Below are 8,548 nucleotides of genomic sequence, written 5' to 3'. Positions count from 1 at the left end.
AAATCCTTGGTGTTGAGTAACTTCGGAGCATAATGTCTAAGTCAGGCTTGCAAGAAACTCATTTCTCAACAATCACTGGCACAGAAAAATAAAAAAATAAATAAAAAGCTGAGGTTTTGCTGACCTTGGCAGTATTTTATATGCTGTACAGTAATGTTCCCCTCTGGTCAATTGTTCTTTCCTAGCAGCTTTAATTTGTTGAAGCAAAAGAAAAACGTTTGTCTTCAGCCTTGGGCATGGATGCCTTCGTTTTCTCTGACTTCTTGCCTTAGCAAACATTTCTTCTAAGCATTCTGTGAACATTCCTTTCTATTGATTAATGATCATGGTTAATGCCTTTTTAAATACTAAAAGGTGGTTTTCAAACTCTGAGTAAGACTTACACTGTGTCGCTCTCATTTTAATCTTTTACAGGAATAGTTTCTTAGAAGATTCTAGTCTTGCAGGGAGTCTGTCTTGAGTACAAACTTAGAAATAACTCAGGGAGTTATTTTTATTAGAAAGAATTTTTTTAAATGACCTCATCTTCTAACTCTCCTGAAACTCTTAAAGCTGCTTATCCTGTTTTTACTGGGTTATTTTGACACCAGCTTCTGTTTTAACTTCAAAGTTTTTATTTTTATCATTTTTCTATTCACCAAATATTTATTGAGTGCTTACTACATGCCTGTCACTTTTCTGAGTTTGGCTCATAATCATGAATTAAATACAATCTCTCACATGGGGAATTTATAATGTAGTAGTGAGAGACAGTCACTACCAAACTATAGTACACCAGATCTGGTTGTCATTTCCATTGACATAAACTGAATCAAAGAAAGTGAGTAGGCACTAAATATTCCAATACATAGCCAGGCACGTTAATGCAATAGCCGCATATGTTACACCACATATGGAAGATGATCAATTGCTAGTGAGAGGAGGCTCCTTCGTTCTTTATGTCTCCCAGAGGCAGTTGGTAACTTATTTACAATTTTAGGTTGCTCTCAGCTCTGGGCACATAGTTCTTGCCTCTTACCACTTGTTCATATACTTGGCTACATAAATTCCCTTTCTGTTTTCTCCTTTCCTGAACATAATCTCCATGAATATGACTCTTTCTACAAAACTACGGCATATAAATAAATAGACTCAAGCAACATAAAGTATTGTGGTGGGCTGCATAATGGCTCCCCAAGCATGTCCACCTCCTAATCCCAGAAACTGTGAATGTTGCCTTGTATAGCAAAAAGGACTCTGCAGATGTGATCAAATTAAAGATCTTGTGATGGAAAGATTATTCTGGATTATCCAGAGAGGGCCCATGTAGTCACAGACCTTTATAACAATTATGTAGGAGGAATCAGAGTCAGACAGTGGCAATGTGATGACAGAGATGACAGAGGGTCAGGCAGAAGGATGGAAAGAGATTTGAAGATGCTATGCTGCTGGATTTTTTTTTTTTTGGCAGAGTCTCACTCTCTCGTCAGGCTGGAGTGCAGTAATGTGATCATAGCTCACTGCAGCCTTGAACTCCTGAGCTCAAGTGACCCTCCTGCCTCAGCCTTCTGAACAGCAGAGACTACAGGTATATGTTACCATACCTGGCTAATTTTTAATTTTTTTTTTTTTTTTGGTGGAGATGGAGTCTTGCTATGTTATCCAGGCTAGTCTCAAACTCCTGGTCTCCACCTCTCAAAGTGCTGGGATTACAGGTATGAGCCACCATGCCTGGCTTATGCTGCTGTCTTTGAAGACAGAAAAAGGGGGCCATGAGCCAAAGGATACAGTTGGCCTCTGGAAGCTGGAACGGTCAAGGAAAGGAATTCTCCCCCAGGGCCTCCAGAAGAGTTGCAGCCCTGTGGACCTAGTGTAGATTTCTGACCTCAAGAACTGTAAGATTATTAATTTATATTGTTTTAATCCACTACATTTGTGGTAATTTGTTACAGGAACAATAGGAAACTAATACAGGTACACTAACAAAACTATTTTCTTCCTTCACCCCTTGCTTTTGGCTTCTTTAGATGATGAGGCAATGGTTTTTACTCGTGGAGCTGCTACCACAGACCCTGGGCACTCCCTTCACGCATGGCCTCCCTGCCGCACCTGAGTAGATCAGAAATCACTCTCTTTTCACTTAGTGCCCTCAAAGCTCCTGGACAATCACCTCATTCTGTTGGCCTTTTATGAGAACATTCACAGTAAATATTCCCTCTAATATCTGCCTCCTGAACACCTTTGAGATAGATGATAATTATGGTCCTGGTCCTGCAAGGCATAGAATATTGGAGGGAAAAAGAGTCAGTGTTCTGGGATAAAATAAATCTGTGAAAGTTTTCATCCAATATTTACTATGGGCATGACTGTGATAATTACTCTGTGGAATTTGGAGAAGTCAAAGACCTAGCTCCAGATTCAGCTAAGGTAGATGACGTTTTTACCCTGGCCTTGCATAAATGTTTAAAGTATATTGAGGTGGTGACTGATCATGGGGAGAATGGACAATCAGAGGAAAAAATATATATTGTGGGCTAAAGCAGTTTTAGAAGTTTTCTTAGAAGTGTAGACATTTTATAGAAAAAAGAGATATCAAAATTAACTATTCAGGAGTTTCTTAACCTCTTGTTTTTAAAAGTTGGTTTCCTTTAAAAAACTTAATGACAGCTATAAACCCTTTGTTCCTTAAAAATGCAAAAATACATATGACTCAGATAGCCATAACATTTTACACACAATTTCAGGAAGTTCACAGACTTCCCTTGATATTCATTCATGAACCTATAGTACCCAGATCAAATATTTCTGTGTCAAACTTCTCTATTTTACAAAGAAGAATATGGAAGTTTAGTTACATTCAGGGACTTGCCCAGGGTGGCTAAGCTAACGGCAGAGACTAAAAACAGGCCTTCAGATTCTCAATCTCTGTTCTCCCTGACCCTGGCCAACGAGGAGGCTATTGCTTGCGGAGGCCCAATCAAATGCGTATTTGCCATTTGATGGGATTAGAATGTGTGGTTTCCTCCAAATCCAGATATGGTACTGCTGGCAAGTGCAGTGGAATTTTTCTGAGAGTAGAAAATAATACAATGGAAATAGTTGTTTGGGTGATGCCTTTTGCTTTTGCAGACCCAGTCATTTACTTAGTCAACAAATACTCTCTGAGTATTTTCTATGTCTCAGATGCTGTGTTCTGTGCTGGGCATACAGAGAGATGAATTAGACCCTGTCCTTGTTCTATAGATGCCTGTCTAGGGTGAGAAAGACAAATACAAATAAAATCACAATTCAGAGTGATAAGAAATGTTGGGGGAGTATAAACAGACAGTCCTCTCCTCCGTTATTATTGTTGTTGCTCTTCTCTGCTCATGTCCTAAATATCAAAGACTGATTCTTAGAAGGATTAAAGAACAAATAAGATGAGATCAGATTGCACTTAGTTGATTTTTTTCCCTCTGTAATTCTATGGAGGATAATTAATAGTCCAATTCTGCTGATGAAAAAAATGTGTTTCTTTGTCCTCCAAATGCAAGCTCGCGTTCTGCCTGGGATTCAAAGGGAGAAGGTTCAGGTGTTCTCCTAATGCCATGTGCAGAAGCAGGCGGGTATTATTTTCACAATCAGTGATAAAAGGAGTAACATGTTTTCTCAATAAAGACATCAAGCCTATAGTGTGAGCGTGTATTGGTGAGGAAGGAAGGAGATACACACACACACACACACACATGTATGTATGTATATGATAGGACCAATTAACCTCAAGAGCATAATAGCAGTAACACCTGCTATTCTAAGGAACAGAATCCTAAGCAACAGAGCTGTCCAAAGGAACAGAATTCAGAAATTCAAATCAAAATAATCAATTCAGTAATGAGGGACAATGTGAATGACATCTTTCTTCATGTTTCATACCCAGCCATTTTTCTATGGAAGGCTTTCCTAGTGCTCACCCCAGGATCTGTTAAACCCACTTCAGGCAGTAGCTAGTCATCCTTTTTGCAGCTTTAGATAGAAGTTGGTGGGAAATCCCTTTAATGCTGACTTAATTATAGATAAATGGGTACCGGGAAAAAGAGGAATAGGTTGCTTAGACTCTTAAAGAGACATTTATATTTGTTGAAGTCAGTCTTCCAGCTGCATAGGTCTGGATGTCGTTGACAAAAAAAGTCCTAAAATGAAGCTGTCAGCCAAGAGAAATCAAAATCTGTCAGTTGTTCCTTTCATATCATGGCCACTTCTGTCATTCTCTGAGGCCCTTCCAAAGTGGGAAGAAAATAGCTTTCTGGCTAGAATGTTGCAACACCTTCCTTGCCATCTCTTGACATCACTCGAGAGAAAAATTGGGTTGCATTTCCAGTTCCCTAATGAGACAAAACAGATTGAGGAAAGGCAGAGGAATTATGTCAGTTTGGGAAAGACACAGGCAGAACAGTAAATGATAAGTTTTTTTGTTGTTGTTTTGTTTTTGTTTGCTTGTTTGTTTGTTTGTTTTGATGGAGTCTCACTCTGTTGCCAAGCTGGAGTGCAGTGGCGCAATCTCAGCTCACTGCAACCTCCGCCTCCCGGGTTCAAGTGATCCTCCTGCCTCAGCCTCCCAAATAGCTGGGACTACAGGTGCCCGCCACCATGCCCAGCTAATTTTTTGTATTTTTAGTATACAAAAAATACAAAAACCCCTAGAGACGGGGTTTCACCATGTTGGCTAGGATAGTCTTGATCTCTTGACGTCGTTATCTGCCTGCCTGGGCCTCCCAAAGTATTGGGATTACAGGCGTGAGCCATCACACCTGGCCATAAGTCGTAAGTTTTTAAACAGTAGACCCTAGATGGTTCTAGTTTTTGTATGTGTTATTCCCTTAAGTGCTGCCCACAATTAGATACTGATAAAATCTTTTTGATGATAATTTAAATATGGTTTTGTTTAAATTAATCAAAAAACCTAGAATCATCAATGGGGCTTATATTAGTCAGTGTTCTCTTAGAGGGACAGAACTAATAGGATATACATATGTGTGTGTGTGTGTGTGTGTATACATATATATAAAATATATATATGGGAGTTTGTTAAGTATTAACTTACACGATCACACACAATAGGCTTTCTGCAAAGCTGAGGAGCAAGGAGAGCCAGTCCGAGTCCCAAAACCGAAGAACTTGGAGTCCGATGTTCAAGGGCAGGAAGCATCCAGCACAGGAGAAAGATGCAGGCTGGGAGGCTAGGCCCATCTCTCTCCTTTCCACGTTTTTCTGCCTGCTTTATAATCGCTGGCAGCTGATTAGATTGTGCCTCCCAGATTAAGGGTGAATCTGCCTTCCCCAGCCCATTGTCTCAAATGTTAATCTCTTTTGGCAACCCCCACAAAGACGCACTCAGGATCAATATTTTGTATCCTTCAATCCAACCAAGTTGATACTCAGTATTAACCATCACAGGGCTATTCCCTGGAAAACTGAGATAGGATAAAATATCATGTCAATTCATTTGTATTGCTGTTATTTACTGTTTAAGTTAGAGAAAAGGTCTTGATAAGAGAAGAAGGGATGAAAGGAATACAACCGCTGCTATTTTTCCAAATTAAACAACAAAAATTGACTTAAAATTGTGGCTTCCCATTACTCTTATAATCATGCTCAAACCTATTCGCATGGCTTATAAGGTTCAGGCCTAGCTGCTCCTTGTTCACCAGCCGAGCCTCATCTCTTACCACATTCATCCTTTCCCTCCCTCTCCTTGTGATCTTTGCTCCAGCCTTTAAAATGTTTCTTTAAATTCTCCTAAATCTGTAGCATTCATGGTCCATGGACCACTACTCCCTCCAAGTGGAACCTACAAATGAATCATAATCTGATCTCAATCCTTATAGGCAATTGATAAGGAAATCATTTATACTACAAATAATATGGTTTGGCTCCTTGTCCCCACCCAAATCTCACCTTGAATTGTAGTGCCCATATTCCCCATGTGTCAAGGGAGGGATCCAGTAAGAGGTAATTTAATCATAGGGGTGGTTATCCTCATGCTGTTCTTGTGATAGTGAGTGAATTATCTCAATATCAGATGGTTTTAGAAGGGGCTTTTCCCCCTTTTGCTTTGCACTTTTTCTTCCTGCTGCCATGTGAAGAAGGCTGTTTGCTTCCCCTTCCACTGTGATTACAAGTTTCCTGAGGCCTCTCTATCCCTTAGGAACTGTAAGTCAATTAAAACTCTTTCCTTTATACATTACCCAGGCTCAGGCAGTTCTTCATAGCAGCATGAGAACAGACTAATACAATACACAAGGTAAAAGTATTTTCCCTCCCAAATAAAACAGTAAAGTATTAATGTTTACTATTCTACGTTCCTTAGCTTGCATGAAAATTAATAAAACAAAGACAAAGTAGGGCCCAGCCACTGTGTTCTCTCACTTTTGACCTTTACACATGCTGTTCCTTCTGCCAGAAATACTCTTCTCTCTTCTCATGGTTGGCAATGGCTACCTGGAAAAATCATTCTGATCCTTCATGGTTCAACTTAGATATCATAAATTCAGATATTTTCCCACTGACTCTACAAATTGAGTTAGATGTTCCTGTTATCTGGATCTATGGTACTTTTCATACCATAGGGTACATTGCAGCATAAGAGGAACATACATGCCTTATTCCTCATTATAACCAACTATCTGGCCTGGTTTCTGGCACATCCTAGGTCTTTAATAAATATGTGTTTATTAAATAAGCAGCAAAACTAGTATAACCCTGTCATTTTCCCTCTAGCCCACTCCAGCAGAATGGAGGAGATAAGCCATGGCTATGCTCATCACTCATCTAAAGCCAAGAGTTGGAAATGCAGTACTAGTTGAACATAGAATTGGGGTTGGGTGAGGGAGTATAAAAAACTATAAAAATAGAACAATTAACTACATTTGAGAAAATAAGCAAAGAAACTAGGGTATTTTTAATATGACCCTAAGTGAATATATTAAAAAATAAGCAATTTTTTTCTAAGAAAATACATTCAACCTTGGAGTGCGAGGTAACAGTAAGAAAAAAAGTCTCCCTTCAGGAAAGCCAGACCTCACCTTACACTAAATTTTCAGAGGGACATTTCAGGGCAACATGTAACACTGGAATCAGACCTCTCAAACAAAAGAGGGATTAGAAAGACCCAGAGTAGACCTCATTATAGAACAAGCTCAAGGCAAATGAGAATATTTAAAAAATGAGAAGTATCCTCACTATGGCTTTCAGATAATCCATGTGATTTCAGAAAGGGAAAGCGCAGTAACAAGACTTGTCTTGCAAAGGTGGCTCATGCAATTCTGCTTTATTGCAATATTGTCATTATTCCACTAGGAAAGAGTGGTTAGGAAATAAATAATTGATGCTAACAGAAAAGCAATTAAAATACAATTTTCTGCAAAGGAGAGCTTGCCAATGGAAAATATTAAATGGCAGCAAGGACATTGAAGAAAGTGTTAGAGTTCAAAAACAGGCTCCCACCTGTCCAGAGGTGAGGTTGATGAAGCTTTCCCAAAGCAAGGTCCCTTGCAGCTCTTGGGTGAAGCCATATCGTTTGCTAGGCAAATTCTCCCATTTTTTTTTTCCATGGGAATATACCATCAGGACTTTTTTTTTTGGTTTGTTTGCTGGCTTGCTTCTTCAGAAATGTATATAACTTCTGCAGCTGCCCACAAGATAGTCCAGCAGAAAACTGCAAGTGTTCAGAAGCTGGAAGACTTCGCAATAGTTTCTTCTGTGTTTGCTCCCAAAGAGATTTATCTTTCTTTGTCCTTCCATCCCTGCCTACAACTTCAGCCAACCCTACAGACAAACATGCCTCAAACAAGTCTACCCGAAACCACAGGGCCCACATCCTTTAGTAACAGATAATTACACAGTAGTGACTTTTTTTCTGGCTAGCATATCTATAATTTTTCATCCACCCTGCTTTTTTCTCACTGTCTCATGGTCATTGTTCTTTTAACCCAAAGTAGCTGCTTCTCTTACTATGTTTAACTCACCATAGTTTTATGTCTCTCTGTTTTATAACATTCTCGTAGTGCCTTAGTGTAATGTTGAGTCTAAACGAAGATCATGGTTTTTCTAATTGTTGTTTTTACAGAATAAAGAAATTAACAATGTTTTTCAAAGAAGGTTAGAACTAAATTCTTGAGAACATGGCTCTCAAAATCTGAGTTCCTTTGTGAGGCCTCGAAAAATCTGTCACGTGTATTGCTGTAATAAAGGCCACTACACGGTCGGGTGTGGTGGCTCACGCCTATAATCCCAACACTTTGGAAGGCCAAAGCCAGCGGATCACATGAGGTCAGGAGTTTGAGACCAGCCTCGCCAACAAGGTGAAACCCCATCTCTACTGAAAATACAAAAATTAGCCAGGCGTGGTGGCCCATGCCTGTAGTTCCAGCTACTCAGGAGGCTGAGGCATGAGAATCATTTGAGCCTGGGAGATGGAGGTTGCCATGAGCCAAGATCATGCCACTGCACTCCAGCCTGGGTGATAGAGAGAGACTCTTTCAAAAAACAAAACAACACAAACAAACAAAAAAGACCACTATAGCTGGGCACA

The sequence above is a fragment of the Pan troglodytes genome, chromosome 13 (genome assembly GCF_028858775.2).
Source record: "Pan troglodytes isolate AG18354 chromosome 13, NHGRI_mPanTro3-v2.0_pri, whole genome shotgun sequence".
Taxonomy (NCBI): domain Eukaryota; kingdom Metazoa; phylum Chordata; class Mammalia; order Primates; family Hominidae; genus Pan; species Pan troglodytes.
The sequence above is the reverse complement of the archived record's forward strand: the minus strand, read 5'-3'. Positions refer to the sequence as shown.